Source organism: Chiloscyllium plagiosum, unplaced genomic scaffold (genome assembly GCF_037043375.1).
Source record: "Chiloscyllium plagiosum isolate Xiang-an unplaced genomic scaffold, Cpla_swu_hap1 HiC_scaffold_51, whole genome shotgun sequence".
Taxonomy (NCBI): domain Eukaryota; kingdom Metazoa; phylum Chordata; class Chondrichthyes; order Orectolobiformes; family Hemiscylliidae; genus Chiloscyllium; species Chiloscyllium plagiosum.
In genome coordinates, this window is record NW_028270189.1 from 12027171 (window position 1) to 12048707 (window position 21537).

Genomic DNA, 21537 nt, shown 5'->3' on the forward strand with positions numbered 1-21537 from the left:
GCATCATTGTGATCTCCTCTGGAGTAGAGTTGACCTGATAAGAAGGATGGATAGTACCTGATTTGGAAGGTGTGTAATATCTGGGCAGGGAGATTTGTTAATGCTACTCAGGAGGCATTAAACCAGTGAGGGAGTGGGTGTGATTGCAAATAGATAGTGAGAAAAGAGGTATGTCTGAGGCTGGTGCAGTTCTGAGGTCAAAAGTCAAGGCAGACAAGGGCAAAGCAGAGAATGAGGTCAGACTGAGCAGTTACACTGCATTTATTTCAATGCAAGAGGCCTGACAGGGAAGGCAGGTGGGCTTAGGGTATGGTTTTGAACATGGCACTGGGATATTATGAGTATTACAGAAACGTGGCTCAGGGATGGATAGGACTGGCAGCTTAATGTTTCAGAGTATAGATGCTATAGGAAGAATAGAAACGGGGTCAAGAGAGGGGGGGAGTAGCGTTTTTGATCAGGGATAGCATTATGTTTGTGCTTAGGGAGGATATTCATGGGAGTACGCCCAGTGAAGTTATTTGGGTGGAACTGGGAATTAAGAAAGGCTTGATCACCTTATTGCGGTTGTCTGCGTGGATTGCATCCGGGTTCTCTGGTTTCCTCCCACAGTCCAAAGATGTGCAGGGTAGATTGGATTATCCAGGCTGAATTGCCCGTAGTGTTCAGGGATGTGTAGGTTGGGTGGCCCTGGAAAATGCAACGTTACAGGGGGAGGTTAGGAGGCTCTGAGCGTCAGTATCGATGTGATGGACCGAATGGTCTCATTCCACACTGTTGGGATTCTGGGATTCTCTGACAATTCTATTAATTTTAAAATAGTTACAGAAAATAATAGACCAGATTGTCCAATTTAGAAACTTAACTTTTCAAAGGACAATTTTGATGGCACAAGGCAAAAACTTTCATCTGACCCCTCAAACCTACTCTGCCATTCAATAAGATCAGGGTTGATCTTTTCATGGCCTCAGCTCCACATTCCTGCTCTCTCACCATAACCCTTAATTCCTTTCCTGTTCACAAATCTACCTTTTGCCTTAAAGGCAAATAAAGTTGATAGCTCAACTGCTTCACTCAGCAGGGAATTCCACAGATTCACAACCCTTTAGCTGAAGAAGTTACTCCTGAACTCAGTCCTAAATCTGCTCCACCTTATTTTGACGCTACGTTCTCTAGTTTCACCCACCCCTGGTGAAAATAAACTCCCTGCTTCTATCTTACTTACTCCCTTCATAATTTTGTTTTTTTACCCCATCCAATCTCCCATTCTTCTAAATTACAATGAGTTTTCTCAATCTCTCCACATACACCAACCCTCTCAACTCCAGGCCCAAATTAGTGACCCTCCTCTGCACCCCCTCCAGTGCCAGTACATCCTTGCTGAAGTAAGGAGATCAAACCTGTACACACCTGTACCAGGTGTGGCCTGTACAGCTGCAGCATAACCATCCCTCTAGCAAGGAAGCACAATATTCCGTTCACTGCCTTAATTACCTGCTGCACCTGCAAACCAACTTCCTGTGATTCATGCAGAAGGACACCCAGCTCCCTCTGTACAGCAGCATGCTGCACGTTTTCACCATTTCATCATCCAGTTTGCTGTTAGTCCGACCAAAATGGATGACCTCTCATTTCCCAACATTGTCCTCCATCTGCCAGATCCTTACCCACTCACTCAACCGATCTGTATCCCTGTGCAGACTTACGGTGGCCTCTGCACACATTGCTCTACCTCATCTTTGTATCAAATCTGAACTCTGACACCGTACACTTGGTCCTCAACTCCAAAACATTTGTGTAAATTGTAAACAGTTGTAGTGCCAACACTAATCCAAACACCCGTTTATCCCCATTCTTTACTTTTTGTTGGTTAACCGATCCTGTATCCATGCTAATACATTACCCATAACGCCGTGCAGCCTTTATCTTATACAGCAGCCTTTCATGTGGCAACTTGTCGATTACTTTCTGGAAATCCAGATACACCACATCCACCGGGTCCCCCTTGTCCAATGCATTTGTGATGTCCTCAAATAGTTCAAGTAAATGCGTTAAACATGAGCTGCCTTTCATGAATCCATGCTGTGTCTGCTCAATGGGGGATAGTTTCTGCCCAGATAACTCGCTACTACTTCCTTGAGAGGTTCAAGCATTTTCCCCACTACAGAAGTTAAACTAATGGGTGTTTTTTTTTAAAATAGTGGCATCACATTTGCAGCTTTCCAATCTGTCAGATACGTCCCAGAGTCCAGCAAATATTCGGGAATTATCATAAACACATTTGCTATTTTCCTGGCCATCTCTTTTCGCCCCTGGGATGCATTCCATCACGGCCAGGCACCTCTTTTACCTTTAGGCTGTTCCCATTCCCAGCACTTCCTCTTTACTGAGAATGATTGATTCTCTGTCCACATCTGCCATTGCCTCCGTAGGCCTGTAAAAATGAGACAATGACAGTACACAGACAGTATGTTCCTGTTAAGGGCAAGGCTGGGAGGCGTAGAGAATGCTGCCTGTCAAGAGAAATTGAGGCTCTGGTCAAGAAAATGAAGGAGGGATATGACAGCTACAGACAGCTGGGTTTGAGTGGATCCCTGGAGGAGTATAGAGACAGTAGGAGAATACTTGAGGGAAACCAGGAGGGCAAAAAGGGGACAAGCGATGGCTTTGGGAAATAGGTTTAAGGAGAATCCAAAGAGATTCTAGAAATACACTAAGGACAAAGAGTGACCTGGCAGAGAATAGGGACCCTCAAGGATCAACAAGACTGACTATGGAACCGCAGGAGTTTGGAAAGATTCTATATGAATATTACACATTGGTTTTTACTGAAAAACGATATGGAAGCTAGAGAATTTGCACAAATAAATAGCGATAACTTGGCAAGTGTCCATGTTACAGAGGAGGATACCCTGAATGTCTTAAAATGGATAAAGGTGGATAAATCCCTGGGACCTGATCAGATGTATCCCAGAAATTTGTGGGAAGCTAGGGAAGTGATTGTTGGGCCCCTCCCTGAGATATTTGTGTCATCAATAACTACAGGTGAGGTGCTGGAAGATGTGTGCCATTATTTGAGAAAGGTGGTAAGGAAAAGCCAGAGAACTATAGACCGGTGAGCCTGAAGTCAGTGGCAGGCAAGTTGTTGGAAGGGATTCTAAGGGACAGGATTTGCATGTAATTGGAAAGGCAAATAATTGGGGAGAATCAGCATGGCTTTGTGCATGGACATCGTTAACATGGACTTCAGGAAGACACAATGTTCCACATAACAACAGACTGGTTAGCAAGTTCAACATCATAGAATACGGGGAGAACTAGCTATTTGGATTAAAAAAATGGCTGAAAGGTCATTCATCAGAGATATACAGCACAGAAACAGTCCCTTCGGTCCAACCCATCCATGCCAACCAGATATTCCAGCCCAATCTATCCCACCTTCCAGCACCCGGCCCATATCCCTCCAAATCTTTCCTATTCATATACGTATCTAGATGCCTTTTAAATGTTGCAATTGTACTAGCCTCCACCACTTCGTCTGAAAACTCATTCCATACACGTACCACCCTCTGCGTGTAAACGTTGCCCCTCAGGTCTCTTTTATATCTTTCCCCTCCCACCCTAAACCTATGCCCTCTAGTTCTGGAAGCCCCCACTCCAGGGAGGAGACTTTGTCTATTTATCTTCTTTATCCTATCCATGCCGCTCATGATTTTATGTACCTCTGTGAGGTCACCCCTCAGCCTCCGACACTCCAGGGAAAACAGCCCCAGCCTATTCAACCTCCCCTTGTCGTGATTTCGACCAGGAGCAGATTTGTCTCCAGGATATTTAGTTGACAGAGAGGGAAAGTAGAAAGTTTGTCACAATTTTTAGTAACTGCATTCATGTAACTGGCAAATAATGCAAGTTAAAAATGAGAAGATTATTTTACTGAGTCAGTTCTGAGCATCTGGAACAGTTTGAACAACAGCTGAATGCAGATTCAACAGTTACTGTCAAAACAAATTTGGAATTCAACTTTTTAAGGAAAGATTTGGAGGGCTATGGACAGATGGGAGGGGAGTTGGGACAGATTTGCAGCATCTGCAGAGGGAGAAAGTACAGCTCAAATGGGCTGAATAGCCCCCAGCCCTTATACTCTGTGATAATGCCCCATTCACTGTGAATGATGAAGCTCATCCCACCGCAGAGCCATCGAGCCATAGAGATGTACTGCACAGAAACAGACCCTTCGGTCAAACTCGTCCATGCTGACCAGATGTCTTAACCTAATCAAGTCCTATTTGCCAGCACTTGGCATATATCCCTCTATACCCTTCCTAATCATATACCCATTCAGATGCGTTTCAGATGGTGTAATTGTACCAGGCTCCACCACTTGTCCTGACCGAAAATTCCATGCATGCAGCATCCTCTGATTGACAGAAGTTGCCCCTTAGGTCCCTTTTAAATATTTTCCCTGTCAACTTAAACCTATGCCCTCTCGTTCTGGACCTGTCTATTTATCCCATTCATGCCCCTCATGGTTTTATAAAACTCAATGAGGTCACCCTTCAGCCTCCAACACTTATGGGAGGATCCCACCAACATGACACAATGGGGCCCAGGTGATTGACAGCAGCTGCAGACCAATAAGAGAGTTGGCGTGATCCTCCAGCCAAGAAAAGTGAATGAGGGGTGTGGCCAGCAGGCCAACACGTGACCATGAGCTGTGCAGGCGCAGTGTCACTGTGAGGGGGGGACTCAGTGAGTGTGATGGGAGTGGCATAGACTGGGAGAAAAATGGGGTTTGTGGGTACTGGGGCGGTGATTTTGAGTGGGAGCAGCGGCCGAGTTGAGGTGAACCCGGGAGACTACAGCTAAGGTAAGAGTTTTTTTCAAAATTACTTACCTGTAGCGGGCATCGGTGTTTTGTTTTCTCTCTCCTTCACAGAAAGAGCGGGAGCAGCAGAGGAAGTGACGGCAAGCAGAGGGGCAGCCGAGACCCGGAAGCAGTTAGTGTAAGCTTAGCTGGGTTAGTTTTTTCCCCCTTTAAAAGCGCGAAGGAGAGGAACCCGAGGCACTACACGGGTAGTGCCTCCCACCCGCCCTCCTCCTCTAACCTAATAATAACATCTGTTGTGGCAAGCAGGTAAGTGCTGAATTTTGCTTGTATTATTTAGACACAGTTTTTGTTTAAACAGTTAGCTTTAGAGGGATGGCAGTGAAGGCAGTGCAATGTTCCTCCTGCAACATGTATGAGGTGAGGGATGCCATCGACGTCCCTGCCGATTACACTTGCAGGAAGTGCACCCATCTCCAGCTCCTCCAAGACCGTGTTAGGGAACTGGAGCTGGAGTTGGATGAACTTCGGATCATTCGGGAGGCAGAGGGGGTCATAGATCAGAGTTATAGGGAAGTAGTAACTCCAAAGATGGCAGATAGATGGGTGACAGTGAGGGGGACTGGGAGGAAGCAGCCAGTGCAGGGACCCCCTGCGGCCATTCCCCTCAAGAACAAGTATACCGTTTTGGATACTTGTGGGGGGGATGACTTACCAGGGGTAAGTAACGGGGCTCAGGTCTCTGGCACGGAGCCTGTCCCCGTTACTCAGAAGGGAAGGGTGAAGAAGAGCAGAGCAGTAGTAATTGGGGACTCGATAGTTCGGGGCACAGATAGGAGGTTTTGTGGGAACGAGAGAGACTCACGTTTGGTATGTTGCCTCCCAGGTGCAAGGGTACGTGATGTCTCTGATCGTGTTTTCCGGGTCCTGGAGGGGGAGGGGGAGCAACCCGAAGTCGTGGTCCACATTGGCACCAACGACATAGGTAGGAGGAGTGCTGAGGATGTTAGACAGGCTTTCAGGGAGCTAGTTTGGAAGCTTGGAGTTAAAACAAACAGAGTTGTTGTCTCTGGTTTGTTACCCGTGCCACGTGATAGAGATTCGAGGAATAGGGAGAGAGAACAATTAAATGCGTGGCTTCAGGGATGGTGCAGGAGGGAGGGGTTCCAGTTTTTGGATAACTGGGGTTCTTTCTGGGGACGGTGGGACCTCTATAAACAGGATGGTCTACACCTGAACCTGAGGGGAACCAGTATCCTTGGGGGGAGGTTTGCTAGTGCTCTTGGGGGGGGTTTAAACTAACTCGGCAGGGGCATGGGAACCCAGATTGTAGCTTCAGGGTGCAGGGCCTGGAGTGTAGGGAGGTGAGGAACATGGCATCAATTTCCAAGGAGGGTGCCTGTAAACAGGGAAGTTGTTTGAAGTGTGTATACTTCAATGCAAGAAGTATACGAAATAAGGTAGGTGAACTTGCAGCGTGGGTTGGTACCTGGGACTTCGATGTTGTGGCTATTACGGAGACATGGCTAGAACAGGGACAGGATTGGCTGTTGCAGGTTCCGGGATTTAAATGTTTTAGTAGGTTTAGAGGTGGGGGTAAAAGAGGGGGAGGTGTGGCATTGCTTGTCAAAGATAGTATTACAGCGGTGGAAAGGACGATGGATGAGGACTTGCCATCTGAGGTAGTTTGGGCTGAGGTTAGGAATAGGAAAGGTGAGGTCACCCTGTTAGGAGTCTTTTACAGGCCTCCTAATAGTCCTAGAATCATTGAAGAAAGGATTGGGAAGGTGATTCAGGAGATGAGTGACAGTAATAGGGTGGTTGTTATGGGGGACTTTAACTTTCCTGATATTGATTGGGAAAGCTATAGCTCAAGTTCGTTAGATGGGTCAGTGTTTGTTCAATGTGTGCAGGAGAGTTTCCTGACACAATATGTAGACAGGCCAACAAGAGGTGAGGCCATACTGGATTTGGTTCTGGGTAACGAACCAGGCCAGGTGTTAGAATTAGAGGTAGGTGAGCACTTTGGGGATAGTGACCATAATTCGGTGATTTTTACACTCGTGATGGAGAGGGATAAGTGTGTACTACAGGGCAAGAATTATAGCTGGGGTAAGGGAAATTATGATGCGGTGAGGCATGACTTAGGATGTGTGGCTTGGAAAAGTAGACTCCAAGGCAAGAGTGTAAATGATATGTGGAACTTGTTCAAGGGGCAACTATTGAGTGTCCTTGATAATTATGTACCTGTCAGGCAGGTAGGAAAGGGTCGTGCGAGGGAGCCGTGGTTTAATAAGGAATTGGAATCCCTTGTTAAATGGAAGAGGGCGGCCTATCTCAAGATGAGACGTGAAGGTTCAATTGGGGCGATTGAGAGTTATAGGGGAGCCAGGAAGGACCTGAAGAGAGAGCTAAAAGCAGCAAGGAGGGGACACGAAAGGTCCTTAGTAGATAGGATTAGGGAAAACCCTAAGGCTTTCTATAGGTATGTTAGGAATAAAAGAATGACTAGGGTAGGAATAGGTCCAGTCAAGGATAGTAGTGGGAAGTTGCGTGTGGAGGCGGAAGAGATTGGGGAGACACTGAATGAATACTTTTCTTCAGTATTCACTCAGGAACAGGGCATTGTTGTCGATGAGAATACTGAAGCACAAATAAGTAGAATGGATGGCTTTGAGGTATGTAGAGAAGAGGTGTTGGAAATCCTGGAAAAGGTGAAAATAGATAAGTCCCCTGGGCCTGATGGCATTTATCCTAGGATTCTCTGGGAAGCAAGGGAGGAGATTGCAGAGCCATTGGCCTTGATTTTTATGTCCTCTTTGTCTACAGGAGTAGTCCCAGAAGACTGGAGGATAGCAAATGTGGTTCCCTTGTTCAAAAAGGGGAGTAGGGATAGCCCTAGTAACTATAGGCCGGTGAGTCTCACTTCTGTTGTGGGCAAAGTCTTAGAGAGAATTGTAAGGGATAGGATTTATGCACATCTAGATAGGAATAATGTGATCAAGGATAGTCAGCATGGTTTTGTGAAGGGCAAGTCGTGCCTCACAAACCTTATTGAATTCTTTGAAAAGGTGACGAAGGAGGTTGATGAGGGGAAAGCGGTAGATGTGGTATATACGGATTTTAGTAAGGCGTTTGATAAGGTTCCCCATGGTAGGCTACTGCAGAAAATACGGAGATATGGCATTGAGGGTGAGTTGGAGGTTTGGATTAGGAATTGGCTGGATGGAAGAAGACAGAGGGTAGTAGTTGATGGCAAAGTTTCTTCATGGAGTGCCGTCACTAGCGGTGTTCCGCAAGGATCTGTTTTGGGACCATTGCTGTTTGTCATTTTTATAAATGACCTGGAAGAGGGGTTAGAAGGTTGGGTGAGCAAGTTTGCGGATGACACGAAAGTCGGAGGAGTTGTTGACAGTGAGGAAGCATGTGGCAGGTTACAGCAGGATATAGAGAAGCTGCAGAGCTGGGCAGAAAGGTGGCAGATGGAATTCAATGTAGCTAAGTGCGAGGTGATTCACTTTGGGAAGAATAACAAAAAGATGGGGTACTGGGCTAATGGTCGGATACTTGGTAGTGTGGATGAGCAGAGGGATCTTGGTGTCCATGTACACAGATCTCTGAAAGTTGCCACCCAGGTAAATAGTGCGGTGAGGAAGGCATATGGCGTACTGGCTTTTATTGGTAGAGGAATTGAGTTCTGGAGTCCTGAGGTCATGATGCAGTTGTATAAGACTCTGGTACGGCCGCATCTGGAATATTGTGTGCAGTTTTGGTCGCCATACTATAGGAAGGATGTGGAGGCATTGGAACGGGTGCAGAGGAGGTTTACCAGGATGTTGCCTGGTATGAAAGGAAAATCGTATGAGGAAAGACTGAGGCACTTGGGGCTGTTTTCACTAGAGAAAAGAAGGTTTAGGGGTGACTTGATTGAGGTGTACAAGATGATTAGGGGGTTAGATAGGGTCGACAGTATGAACCTTTTCCCGCGTATTGAGTCGGGTATTACAAGGGGGCATAGCTTTAAATTAAGGGGGGGTAGATATAGGACTGATGTTAGGGGTAGGTTCTTCACTCAGCGAGTCGTTAGTTCATGGAATGCCCTGCCAGTAACAGTGGTGGACTCTCCCTCTTTATGGGAATTTAAGAGGGCATTGGATAGGTATATGGAGGATAGTGGGTTAGTGTAGTTTAGGTGGGCTTGGATCGGCGCAACATCGAGGGCCCAAGGGCCTGTACTGCGCTGTATTCTTCTATGTTCTATGTTCTATGTTCTATAAACACATGATGTAGGCTGCTTGACATGAATTACAAGCTCCCGCTAAATAAAAACCAGAAAAAACTGTGGATGATGGAAATGATAAACAACAACCAGAAAGTGCTGGAAAAGCTCAGCAGGTCTGGCAGCATCTGTGAAGACAAATCATAGTTAACATTTCTGATCCTATGAACCTTCCTCAGAACTGATGTGACTGAGGAAAAAATGTTGGTTTATATGCAGAAGGTATAGGTTAAAGAGTAAATGATTGGGAATAGAGCCCAAAGAGAGAGAGAGGAGAAATTGGACAAAGGAGTGTATATCGATCTGGCTGGGGGAGAGTGAATAGCTGTTTATGGGGACTGTTAGTGGCTAATCACAGTGTGTAATAGCAGGCTATATAATAACAAGGCCTGGTGTGTGGGGTAGGGGGCTAGGATGCTAGGACGTGGGAGAGTTCAGGATCTAAAATTATTGAATTTGATATTGAGGCCAAAGGGCTGAAGGGTCCCCGAGTGGGTGATGAGGTTTTCTTCTTCCAGCTTCGTTAACATGTGGCACTGGAAACACACAGCAGGTCAGGCAGCATCCAAGTAGCTGGAGAATCGACATTTTAGGTATATGCCCTTCATCAGGAATGTGCGGTGTGGGAAAGAGTGCTGAGAAATAAATAGGAGGGGGTGTGTAGGTTGGGGGGGAAGGGAGCTAGGAAGGCAATAGGTAGATGCAGATGAGAGGTAATGGTGAGAGGGTGGAGTGGATAATGGGGAAGGAAGATGGACAGGTGGGTCAGTTCAAGAGGCCAGTGCCGAGTTGGAGAGTTGGAGCTAGGATAAGGTGGGGTGAGGGGAGATGAGGAAACATTGATGCCGTGTGGTTGAAGGGTCCCAAGGCGGACGATGAGGTGTTATTCCTCCAGGCTTCGGATGGGTCGATTTGGCGATGGAGGCAGCCCAGAATCTGCATGTCCTTGGCGGAGTGGGAGGGGCTGTTGAAGTTGTCGGCCACAGGGCAGTGTGGTTGGTTGGTACGTGTCCCAGAAGTGTTCCCTGAAATATTCCGCAAGTTGGTGTCCTGTCTCCCCACTGTAGAGGAGACCACATCGAGAGCAAAGGACTCAATAGGTGAGATGTTTGAATGTAAGAACTATCTCTGCTGAATGTGGAAGGATCCTTTGGTGTCTTGGATGGAGGTGAGGGGAAGGTGTGGGCACAGGTTTTCCACCTCTTGCTATGGCGAGCGAAGGTGCCTGGGAGTGGAGGATGGGTTGGTGGGGAGCGTGGATCTAACAAGGAAGTCACAGAGAGAATGGTCACAGAGAGAATGGTCTCTGAGGAATGCTGAAAGGGCTGGGGAGGGAAATATATCTCTGATGGGGTCTGATTGTAGGTGGTGGAAATGGTGGAGGATGATGTGTTGTACCTGGGTGGAATGTGAGGACTTGGGGGATTCTATCCTTGTTGCAGTTGAAGGAGTTGGGTTCAAGGGCGGAGGTGTGGGAAGTAGAGGAGATACAGTGGAGGGTATTGTTGACCACATGGGAGGGGAAATTGCTGTAATTAAATACGGATCCATTTGGTATGTTCTGGAGTGTTCTGCCAGTTTGTATCAAGCTTCACTGGAACATTGCAGTAAGTATGAGACAGGGATGCTGGCCAGGGAACAGGCTCGTGTGTTGAAGTGGCAGGCAACTGGAAGCTCAGGGTCTTTTTGCGGCAGAACGTACATCAGCCACCATTTCCATCACATCCACTGAGATGCTGCCAGACACCGGTTCCTGTTCCCTCCATTAACAGCTATGCACTCTCCCAGCCAGATCGCTATCCAGTCCTTTTTCTTTCCAAATGTTCCTTTGGGCTCTGTCCCCACCTATTATTCACTCTTTAACCCCTATCTCCTTTGCCATTGCACTGGGAGCTAAATTGCCCCTAGTTTTCAGAGACGTGTAGGTTATGTGCAAGATAAATATTTGTCTTTACTATTCATCCTGCACTGACTGTGAGTTTTGTTGTGTGAATTCATTTTATGGGATATTAATTGAGACTGGGATCTCAAAAACAGGTTTTTACAGTCAGCAGAGACATCAGGACCTGAATATAATTGGCATTTAACTGTGAAAACAGAAAGGTTTGTCTGTTCTGTCTATGAGAAAATATCATTTAGTGGGTGGCACGGTGGCACAGTGGTTAGCACTGCTGCCTCACCGTGCCTGAGACCTGGGTTCAATTCCTGCCTCAGGCGACTGACTGTGTGGAGTTTGCACGTTCTCCCCGTGTCTGCGTGGGTTTCCTCCGGGTGCTCCGGTTTCCTCCCACAGTCCAAAGATGTGCAGTGTCAGGTGAATTGGCCATACTAAATTGCCCGTAGTGTTAGGTAAGGGGTAAATGTAGGGGTATGGGTGGGTTTCACTTCGGCGGGTCGGTGTGGACTTGTTGGGCCGAAGGGCCTGTTTCCACACTGTAAAGTAATCTAAATCTAATCTTCAATACTTTTGTAAAGCAAAAATCAGAGAGATTGACAAATTTGTGGCTGGATCACCCTTTGGGTGTGTGCTCTGTTCTGGGCCCTGCAGCTGAGGAAGGAGATATTGCCCTGAAAGGGAGCACAGATTTATCCAAATTGCACCTCATCTCTTTGCAGGAACTGTCAGATTTAGTCCCCAATCACCCACTTCGTAATGTTAACCTGTAAACTCTTTATTTTCAGTTCTCTGCAAGCTACCCATTAAAATTCCTATGGACTAAAATTCCAGCATCTTTTCAGGTGGAATGTTCCAGATTCTGACAACTGAAAATGACAGGGCTGTACTGAGAATGCTGCTTGGCTCAGTGAGTGTGTTTTGGAGTTGGGTGAAAACAATGAGATGAGACAGGGAGAAGGTGAAGCTGAAACTCAGGTTTAGTTCAGGCCATTCAGAAATTCACATGGCCCCAATGGGAATAGCCAATTTTTATGAGATACCTGCTGAATATTTTGTAACAGATTTTAAAGTATAACATGTTAGCTTCAGTAAAGGTCAGGGCTTTAGATTATAATGGACATGCTTGAAGTGAAGAAAGGTTGCTAGCTCATTTAAGTTCTCGCGAGAGGAGAACTAGCTGAATCTAGAGAGACATTGTTACAGGAGACCTCAGATCCACGGTATTCTCCTCTTGTACAATGTGGGAAATAAGGGATGCTTCCAGTGTCCCTGGCGACAATATGTGCAGGAAGTGTGCCCATCTGCAGTTACTGGGAAACTGCTTTTCAGATCTGAAGCTGTGAATGGACTCACTGTAGCTCATCTGCAATTCTGAGGATGTTATGGACAGCACGTTCAGTGAGTTAGGAAAGGGAATGGATGACTATCAGATCAAGTAAAAGGCTCAGGAAGGAAATGCAGGAGTTCCCAGTGATCATCCCGTTATCAAACAGATACTGTATCCCGCTTCGGATTCTGCACAGAACAGGAGGAAAGAGAGGACGGGGATTCAATAGTCAGGGGTACAGACAGGTACTTCTGTGGCCACAGGCATGAATCCAGGATAGTATGTTACCTCCCTGGTGCCAGGATCCGCGATAGCATGGCTAGGTTATTGGACATTGTGGAGCTGGAGGGTAAACAGCCAGTGGTGGTGGAATCCTCTCACTATGCAGACTGTGTATCATTTACATTCTCCACTGCTTCTCACTCATGTCTGCTTCAAAAAGAGGGAATCACTGAGAAACACGGAATAAAATGGGGTCAGAGTCTCTGGTATTAAACTGTTGAACACAATGCCCCCATCTTCTCCATATTGGTCATCAAGCACACAGGCCCGCTGCGATCATCTCATACCTTTTTGATATTAGAATAGATGATAGATGATTGGTTAATGTTTTGGGGAGGCAAATGAGCAGAGAGGTTTAGTAGGAAATTCTGGAGCTCAGGGTGCAGGAATCTGAGTTAAAAATGGGCTATCCTCAAGGCTGGAATTACAGAAAGGCACTTAGCAGAGAGATTTGTGGGGATCGAGATTACAGAGATAGGGAGGATTGTGTGATTGGAGGATGTTACAGAGATGCTTATGATAGCAGAGATAAGGAAGAGTTGTGAAGCTTCATGAGGTGACAGTGATAGGGAGAGTTGTGAACACGAAGACACCGAGAGTTAAGAGTTTCAAAGTTATGTATCATGGAAATGGATCCTGTGGTCTAACCAATCCATGTCGACTATAATTCCACCTAAACTAATCACACCTGCCTCTGCTTGGCCTATATCCCTCCAAATATCTCCTATTTATGTACTTATTCAAATATCTTTTAAGTATTGTAATTGTATTCACAGCTACCACTTCCTCTGGAAGTTCAACCCATAAGTGCAAAAATAGAAAAACTCATGTCTTTTTAAAATCTTTGTCATCTCTTCTCAAAGTGTATGCACCGGTGTCTTGAATCCCCCTCCCATGCAGCCATTCATCTTATCTACATAGAACATAGAACACAGAAGAATACAGCGCAGTACAGGCCCTTCGGCCCTCGATGTTGCGCCGATCCAAGCCCACCTAACCTGCACTAGCCCACTATCCTCCATATGCCTATCCAATGCCCGCTTAAATGCCCATAATGAAGGAGAGTCCACAACTGCTACTGGCAGTGCATTCCATGAACTCACGACTCGCTGAGTAATGAACCTAACATCTGTCCTATACCTACCCCCCCCTTAATTTAAAGCTATGTCCCCTTGTAATAGCTGACTCCATACGAGGAAAAAGATTCTCACTGTCGACCCTATCTAAACCCCTAATCATCTTATACACCTCTATCAAGTCACCCCTAAACCTTCTTTTCTCCAATGAAAACAACCCCAAGTGCCTCAGCCTTTCCTCATACGATCTTTCTACCATACCAGGCAACATCCTGGTGAACCTCCTCTGCACCCGTTCCAGTGCCTCCACATCCTTCCTATAGTATGGCGACCAAGACTGCACACAATACTCCAGATGTGGCCGCACCAAAGTCCTATACAACTGCAACATGACCTCAGTACTCCGGAACTCAATTCCTCTACGAATAAAAGCCAGTACGCCATATGCCTTCTTCACCGCACTATTTACCTGGGTAGCAACTTTCAAAGATTTGTGTACATGGACACCAAGATCCCTCTGCTCATCCACACTACCAAGTATCCGACCGTGAGCCCAGTACCCCATCTTTTTATTACTCTTACCAAAGTGAATCACCTCACACTTAGCTACATTGAACTCCATTTGCCACCTTTCTGCCCAGTTCTGCAGCTTATCTATATCCCGCTGTAACCTGCCACATCCTTCCTCACTGTCTACAACTCCTCCGACTTTCGTATCATCCGCAAACTTGCTCACCCAACCTTCTAACCCCTCCTCCAGGTCATTTATAAAAATGACAAACAGCAATGGTCCCAAAACAGATCCTTGCGGAACACCGCTAGCGACGGCACTCCAAGATGAACCTTTGCCATCAACTACTACCCTCTGTCTTCTTCCAGCCAGCCAACTCCTAATCCAAACCTCCAACTCACCCTCAATGCCATACCTCCGTATTGTTTGCAGTAGTCTACCATGGGGAACCTTATCAAACGCCTTACTAAAATCCATATACACCACATCTACTGCTTTCCCCTCGTCCACCTCCTTAGTCACCTTCTCAAAGAATTCAATAAGGTTTGTGAGGCACGACCTGCCCTTCACAAAACCATGCTGACTATCCTTGATCACATTATTCCTATCCAGATGTTCATAAATCCTATCCTTTACAATTCTCTCTAAGATTTTGCCCACAACAGAAGTGAGACTCACCGGCCTATAGTTACGAGGGTTATCCCTACTCCCCTTCTTGAACAAGGGAACCACATTTGCTAGCCTCCAATCTTCTGGCACTACTCCTGCAGACAACGAGGACATAAAAATCAAGGCCAATGGCTCTGCAATCTCCTCCCTTGCTTCCCAGAGAATCCTAGGATAAATGCCATCAAGCCCAGGGGACTTATCTATTTTCACCCTTTCCAGAATTTCCAACACCTCTTCTCTACATACCTCAAAGCCATCCATTCTACTTAATTGTGACTCAGTACTCACATTGACAACAATGTCCTGTTCCTGACTGAATACTGACGAAAAGTATTCATTCAGTGTCTCCCCAATCTCTTCAGCCTCCACACGCAACTTCCCACTACTATTCTTGACTGGACCTATTCCTACCCTAGTCATTCTTTTATTCCTGACATACCTATAGAAAGCCTTAGGGTTTTCCCTAATCCTACCAACTAAGGACCTTTCATGTCCCCTCCTTGCTGCTCTTAGCTCTCTCTTCAGGTCCTTCCTGACTACCTTATAACTCTCAATCGTCCCAATTGAACCTTCACGCCTCATTCTTACATAGGCCGCCCTCTTCCATTTAACAAGGGATTCCAATTCCTTATTAAACCACGGCTCACTCACACGACCCTTTCCTCCCTGCCTGACAGGTACATACTTACCAAGGACACTCAATAGTTTCTCCTTGAACAAGCTCCACATATCAATTACACCCTTGCCTTGAAGCTTACTTTTTCAGGCCACACATTCCTAAGTCATGCCTCACAGCATCATAATTTCCCTGCCCCCATCTATAACTCTTGCCCTGTAGTGCACACTTATCCCTCTCCATCACTAGAGTAAAGGTCACCGAATTGTGGTCACTGTCCCCAAAGTGCTCACCTACCTCTAATTCTAACACCTGGCCTGGTTCATTACCCAGAACCAAATCCAGTATGGCCTCACCTCTTGTTGGCTTATCTACATATTGTGTCAGGAAACCCTCCTGCACACATTGGACAAACACTGACCCATCTAACGAACTTGAGCTATAGCTTTCCCAATTAATATCAGGAAAGTCCCCCATAACAACCACCCTATTACTTTCACTCTTCTCTTGAATCATCCTCGCAATCCTTTCTTCTACGTTTCTAGGACTATTAGGAGGCCTGTAAAAAACTCCTAACAGGGTGAGCTCACCTTTCCTATTCCTAACCTCAGCCCAAACTACCTCAGATGGCGAGTCTTCATCCATCGTCCTTTCCACAGCTGTAATACTATCTTTGACAAGCAATGCCACACCTCCCCCTCTTTTACCCCCACCTCTGACCCTACTAAAACATTTAAACCCTGGAACCTGCAACAGCCAATCCTGTCCCTGTTCTAGCCATGTCTCCGTAATAGCCACAACATCGAAGAACCAGGTACCAACCCACGCTGCAAGTTCACCTACCTTATTCCGTGTACGTCTTGCATTGAAGTATACACACTTCAAACCACTTTCCTGTTTACAGGCACCCTCCTTTGAAATTGATGCCATGTTCCTAACCTCCCTACACTCCAGGTCCTGCACCCTAAAGCTACAGTCTGGGTTGCCATGCCCCTGCAGAGTTAGTTTAAAGCCCCCCCCAAGAGCACTGGCAAACCTCCCACCAAGGATACTGGTGCCCCTCAGGTTCAGGTGTAGACCATCCTGTTTATAGAGGTCCCACCTTCCCCAGAAAGAACCCCAGTTATCCAAATACCGGAATCCCTCCCTCCTGCACCATCCCTGTAGCCACGCATTTAACTGTTCTCTCTCCCTATTCCTCGACTCTCTATCACGTGGCACGGGTAACAAACCAGAGACAACAACTCTGTTCGTTCTAACTCTGAGCTTCCAACCTAGCTCCCTGAAAGCCTGTCTAACATCCTCAGCCCTCCTCCTACCTATGTCATTGGTGCCAATGTGGCCCACGACTTCGGGCTGCTCCCCCTCCCCCTTAAGGACCCGGAAAACACGATCAGAGACATCACGTACCCTTGCACCTGGGAGGCAACATACCAAACGTGAGTCTCTCTCGTTCCCACAAAACCGCCTATCTGTGCCCCGAACTATCGAGTCCCCAATTACTACTGCTCTGCTCTTCTCCACCCTTCCCTTCTGAGTAATGGGGACAGGCTCCGTGCCAGAGACCTGAGCCCCGTTACTTGTCCCTGGTAAGTCGTCCCCCCCACAAGTATCCAAAACGGTATACTTGTTCTTGAGGGGAACGGCCGCAGGGGGTCCCTGCACTGGCTGCTTCCTCCCAGTCCCCCTCACTGTCACCCATCTATCTGCCATCTTTGGAGTTACTACTTCCCTAAAGCTCCGATCTATGACCCCCTCTGCCTCCCGAATGATCCTAAGTTCATCCAACTCCAGCTCCAGTTCTCTAACACGGTCTTGGAGGAGCTGGAGATGGGTGCACTTCCGGCAAGTGTTTTCAGCAGGGATGTCCATGGCATCCCTCACCTCAAACATGTTGCAAGAGGAACATTGCACTGCCTTCACTGCCATCCCTCTGAAAGTAACCTTTTGTAAAAAAAAAAACTAGGTCTAAAGAATAGAACAAGCAAAATGCAGCACTTACCTACTTACCACACCGGGTCTTATTATTTAGGTTAGAGGAGGAGGGCGGGTGGGAGACACTACCTCTGTAGTGCCTCGGGTTCTTCTCCTGCGCGCTTTTGAAGGGAAAAAAAACCTACCCGACTGCCCCTCCGGTCTTCGTCACTTTCCCCTGCTGCTCCCGCTCTTTCTGTAAAGAGAGAAAAAAACACCGCTGTCCGCTACCGGTAAGTAATTTTAAAACAAACTGTCTTACCTTAGCTGCTGCTCACACTCCATGATTTTATAAACCTCTAATAAGGCCACCCCTCAACCTCCTGCTTTCCAGTGACAGACATCCCAGCCTATCCATCCTCTCCTTCTAAAACAATCATTCCATTCATGGCAACATCCTGGGAAACATCTTCTGAACCTTCTCCAATTTAATAACATCCTTCCTCTAACGGGGACCAGAACTGAACACAGTGAAGAGGCCTCACCAACATCATGTATAACCTCATGAAAGGGTCCCAACTCCTTTACCTAAAGGTCTGAGCAATGAAGGTAAGCGTGCTAAACACCAACTTAACCACCCTGTCTACATGTGACACAAACTGCAAAGACCTGAACCCCTCGGTCTCTTTGTTCCACATCACTACTCAAGGCCTTACTTTTAATTAGTGTAATTAATTAATGAGGCTAAAGGAGATTTTGTTTTATTAAATATAATATCTTACATTTATTCAAATTAAATTCCATCTGCCACATTTCAGCCCATTCACCCAATTGATCAGGATCCCTCTGTATTCGTGGATAACCTTTTGTTACTGTCTACCTTAACAGTTTTTGATGTCACCCACAAACAAACCATGCCTTGTATATTCTAATTCAAACCATCTACACACATGACAAACAAAAATGGACCCAGCACCGATTCCTGGAGAACACTGCTGGTCACGGGCCTCCAGTGTGAAAAACAACCCTCCACTATTACTGTCTCCTATTGTTAAGCTAATTTTGTATCCAGTTGGCAAGCTCTTGCTGAATCCCATGGGATCGAACTTTACAACTTCGTCTCCCCTGCACAACCTTTTTAAAGGCTTTACTAAAGTCCAAATAAACAATGTCTGCCACTCTGCCCTCATCGATCTTCTTGGTGACTACCTTAAAAATCTCAATCAAGTCTGTGAGACACCCTGTTAAGTAACCATGTTGAGTGTCCCTAATCATTCCTTAACTCTCCAAATACATGCAAATCCTATCCTTCTGAATCGCCTCCAACGGCTTACCCACCACTGAGGTCTACAGTTCCTGGGCTGCTCCTTATACCCCTTCATTAACAAAGGTACAACATTAGCCACTCTCCAGTCATCAGGCAGCTCACCTGTAGTTATCGATTATACAACTATTTCTCCATGGTGCCCACAATTTCCTCTCACCCAAACTGTTCCCGTCCTATCACTTCAGTCACTTGCCCTGTCTGATCAGACAAGAAAAGGTCAGGTGTTGCTTGCTTCCTGATAGGAACATTTAAATATTGATAAAGAACATTTCTTGAACTCATTTAACACATTCTTTACCAACCAAACCTTTCACACTATCGTAATCACCTACTACTATAACCTTATTGTTGTGACTGTATATCGGAGATCTCTCTGTATATTTGTTCCTTATATTCTCCCTGATTATTGCAGCGTCTATCGTGCCATCTGACCAAGGTGATTTTTTTAAAGTTTGAAAACACCATTTTGTTTTTAAAAAATCTTTCCTCTGCGATTTAAATATAAATCTCTTTTTGTTTATTCACTCAGATGTGGATGTTTACCCTGAGGGCAGTTAGGAGTTAACCACATTGCTGTGGGTCTGGAGTCACATGTTGGCCAGACCGGGTGAGGAAGACAGTTTCCTTCCCTAAAGGGCATTAGTGAACCAGATGGGTTTTTTCCTAACAGTCGACAGTAGTTTCATGGTCATCATGAGCCTTTTCATTCGAGATTTTATTGATATCAGATGCCACCATCAGCCATGGTGCTACCATCTAACCGTAATCCTCGGAAGATTGCTCATTTTACTCGTCTAGCAAGAATATCATCTGGCCATTGCCTCCCTTTTTAGCAATGTATTATTTTTAAAAAAGCTCCATCATTCTCAGTGTACAATTTGAGGTAAAATTACACACATGCAATTTCTGAAGCTGGAGAGGGATTACAGAGACAAGGAGGGATGTGGGTCTAGTGGGGGATTGTTGTCCAAACATCACTGTGGTGTACATGGACTGCAGCATTTCAGGGCGGCCGTTCACCACCACTTTCTCCAAGACACATAAAGGTGGCCAATAAATACTGGTCTGGGCAGCAAAGGCAACCTCCAGTGAATAAAACCGAGCAGTGACCTCTCCCAGCTGACTGGTTGTGCAGGTATAAACCGCTCGGAAATGCAGCTTGGAGAAAAGAGAAACAAACAGTGACATTTCACAGCTGCCCTCAGAGAGACCTCTCTCTTTGAGCTGCTCACAGCCGAATCAGCTCAGTGGGTTTCAGTCTCTTGAAACATCAATTTTAGACAGTTTTATTATATTAATAGTGAGAAAGGGGAGGGTTTCTTTTTTATGTCTTTCGGTCTGCTGTTTAAATGTTTAAAATATAAAGCGTAAGCATTAAGTTATTCTCGGGCAGTATTTTTCGAGCAGTAAGACTGTGCCTTTGTCTTGGTCTGTAGATTGTTAAGGCGGAGAGATGGCCTGTTGTAGAGTGGCGTGCTGTTCCTGTCGGATGTTGGAGATTAGAGAGAGTTTCAATGATCCTGATGATTGTGTCTGCAGGAAGTGTGTTTGCAAATCCTATCAGATCACATGGATTGGTGGAGGAGTGATTAAAGGCAGTGAGGTATTGATAGGAGCCGGGGGGTGTGATAGGTGGCAGTCTCAGGATTACAGGACACTGCAGATACAGTCAGGTAGATGGGTTACCTCTAGGAAAACTAGGAGGGGTAGGCAAGTACTGCAGGAATATCCAGTGGTTATCCCCAGCTCAAACAAGTGTACTGTTTTGGAAAATGTAGGGGGTAATAGACTTTCAGGGGAATATAGCACTGACTGCCAAGTTACTGCAACTGAGACTGGCTCTAACATAATGTAAGGTATACCCAGTTCCACGCAAACGATGGTGTTAGGGGACACTCTAGTCAGGGGCACAGTCTGCCATTTCTGCAGCTGACAGTGAGACATCAGAATGGGGTGGTGCCTCCCTGATGCTAGGGTCAAGGATGTCTCACAGAGGGAGCAGAATATTCTCAAAGGGGAGAATAGCCAGTGGGAGGACATTGTACATTGGTACCAATGGCATAGGAAGGGGAAAGCATGGGGTCCTGATGAGCAGGGAGATTTGCTAGTTCCACTCGGGAGGCATTAAACCAGTGAGGGAGTTGGGGTAAACCTAAAGAGATAGTGAGAAAAGAGGGATGTCCGAGGCTGGTACTGTTCAGATTAGACTGTCAAGGCAGGCAAGAGCAAGCCACAGAATAAAGTGGGACGGACCAATTACACTGCATTTATTTCAGTGCAAGATGCCTGACAGGTCAGGCAGATGGGCTCAGGGAATGGTTTTGAACATGGCACTGGGATATTATAGCAATTACAGAGGCATCACTCAGGGATGGATAGGACTAGCAGCTTAATATTCCAGGGTGTAGATGCGATAGAAAGGGGGCAACTGTACAGGGGGAGTGGCGTCTTTGATTAGGGATAACATTACAGCTGGGCTTCGGGAGGATATTCCTGGGAGTACATCCAGGCAAGTTACTTGGGTGGTACTGAGAAATAAGAAAGGGATAACCGTCTTACTGGGATTGTATTATAGACTCTCTCCCAATAGTCAGCGGGGAATTGAGACACAAGTTTACCAGGAGACCTCAGTTATCTGTAAGAATAATATGGATGCAATTTTAAGGGGTTTTAACTTTACCAACATAGCCTCGGAGTGCTGTAGTGTTAAGGGTTTGGATGGAAAGGTATTTGTTCAGTGTGTACGAGAACATTTCAGATTCAGTTTGTAGGATGTACCTACTAGAGAAGGAACAAAACCTGACCTGTTTTCTT

The 21537-nt window shown here is 46.1% G+C and overlaps 1 long non-coding RNA gene across 6 annotated transcripts in view; it reads left to right on the forward strand.

Moving 5' to 3' along the window:
- The window catches only part of LOC148135002 (uncharacterized), a 45560-nt gene that overhangs the window by 10790 nt on the left and 13233 nt on the right, over positions 1-21537 (forward strand). The window contains exon 7 of one of the 6 annotated variants that reach the window (XR_015755524.1): positions 19253-19330. The exons of 4 other annotated variants lie outside the window; for them this stretch is intronic. This is a non-coding gene — a long non-coding RNA (uncharacterized LOC148135002). Of the gene's footprint in view, positions 1-4936; positions 4974-19252; positions 19331-21537 lie in introns of those variants that run through there. One more of the 6 variants, XR_015755525.1, reaches the window with a different exon arrangement.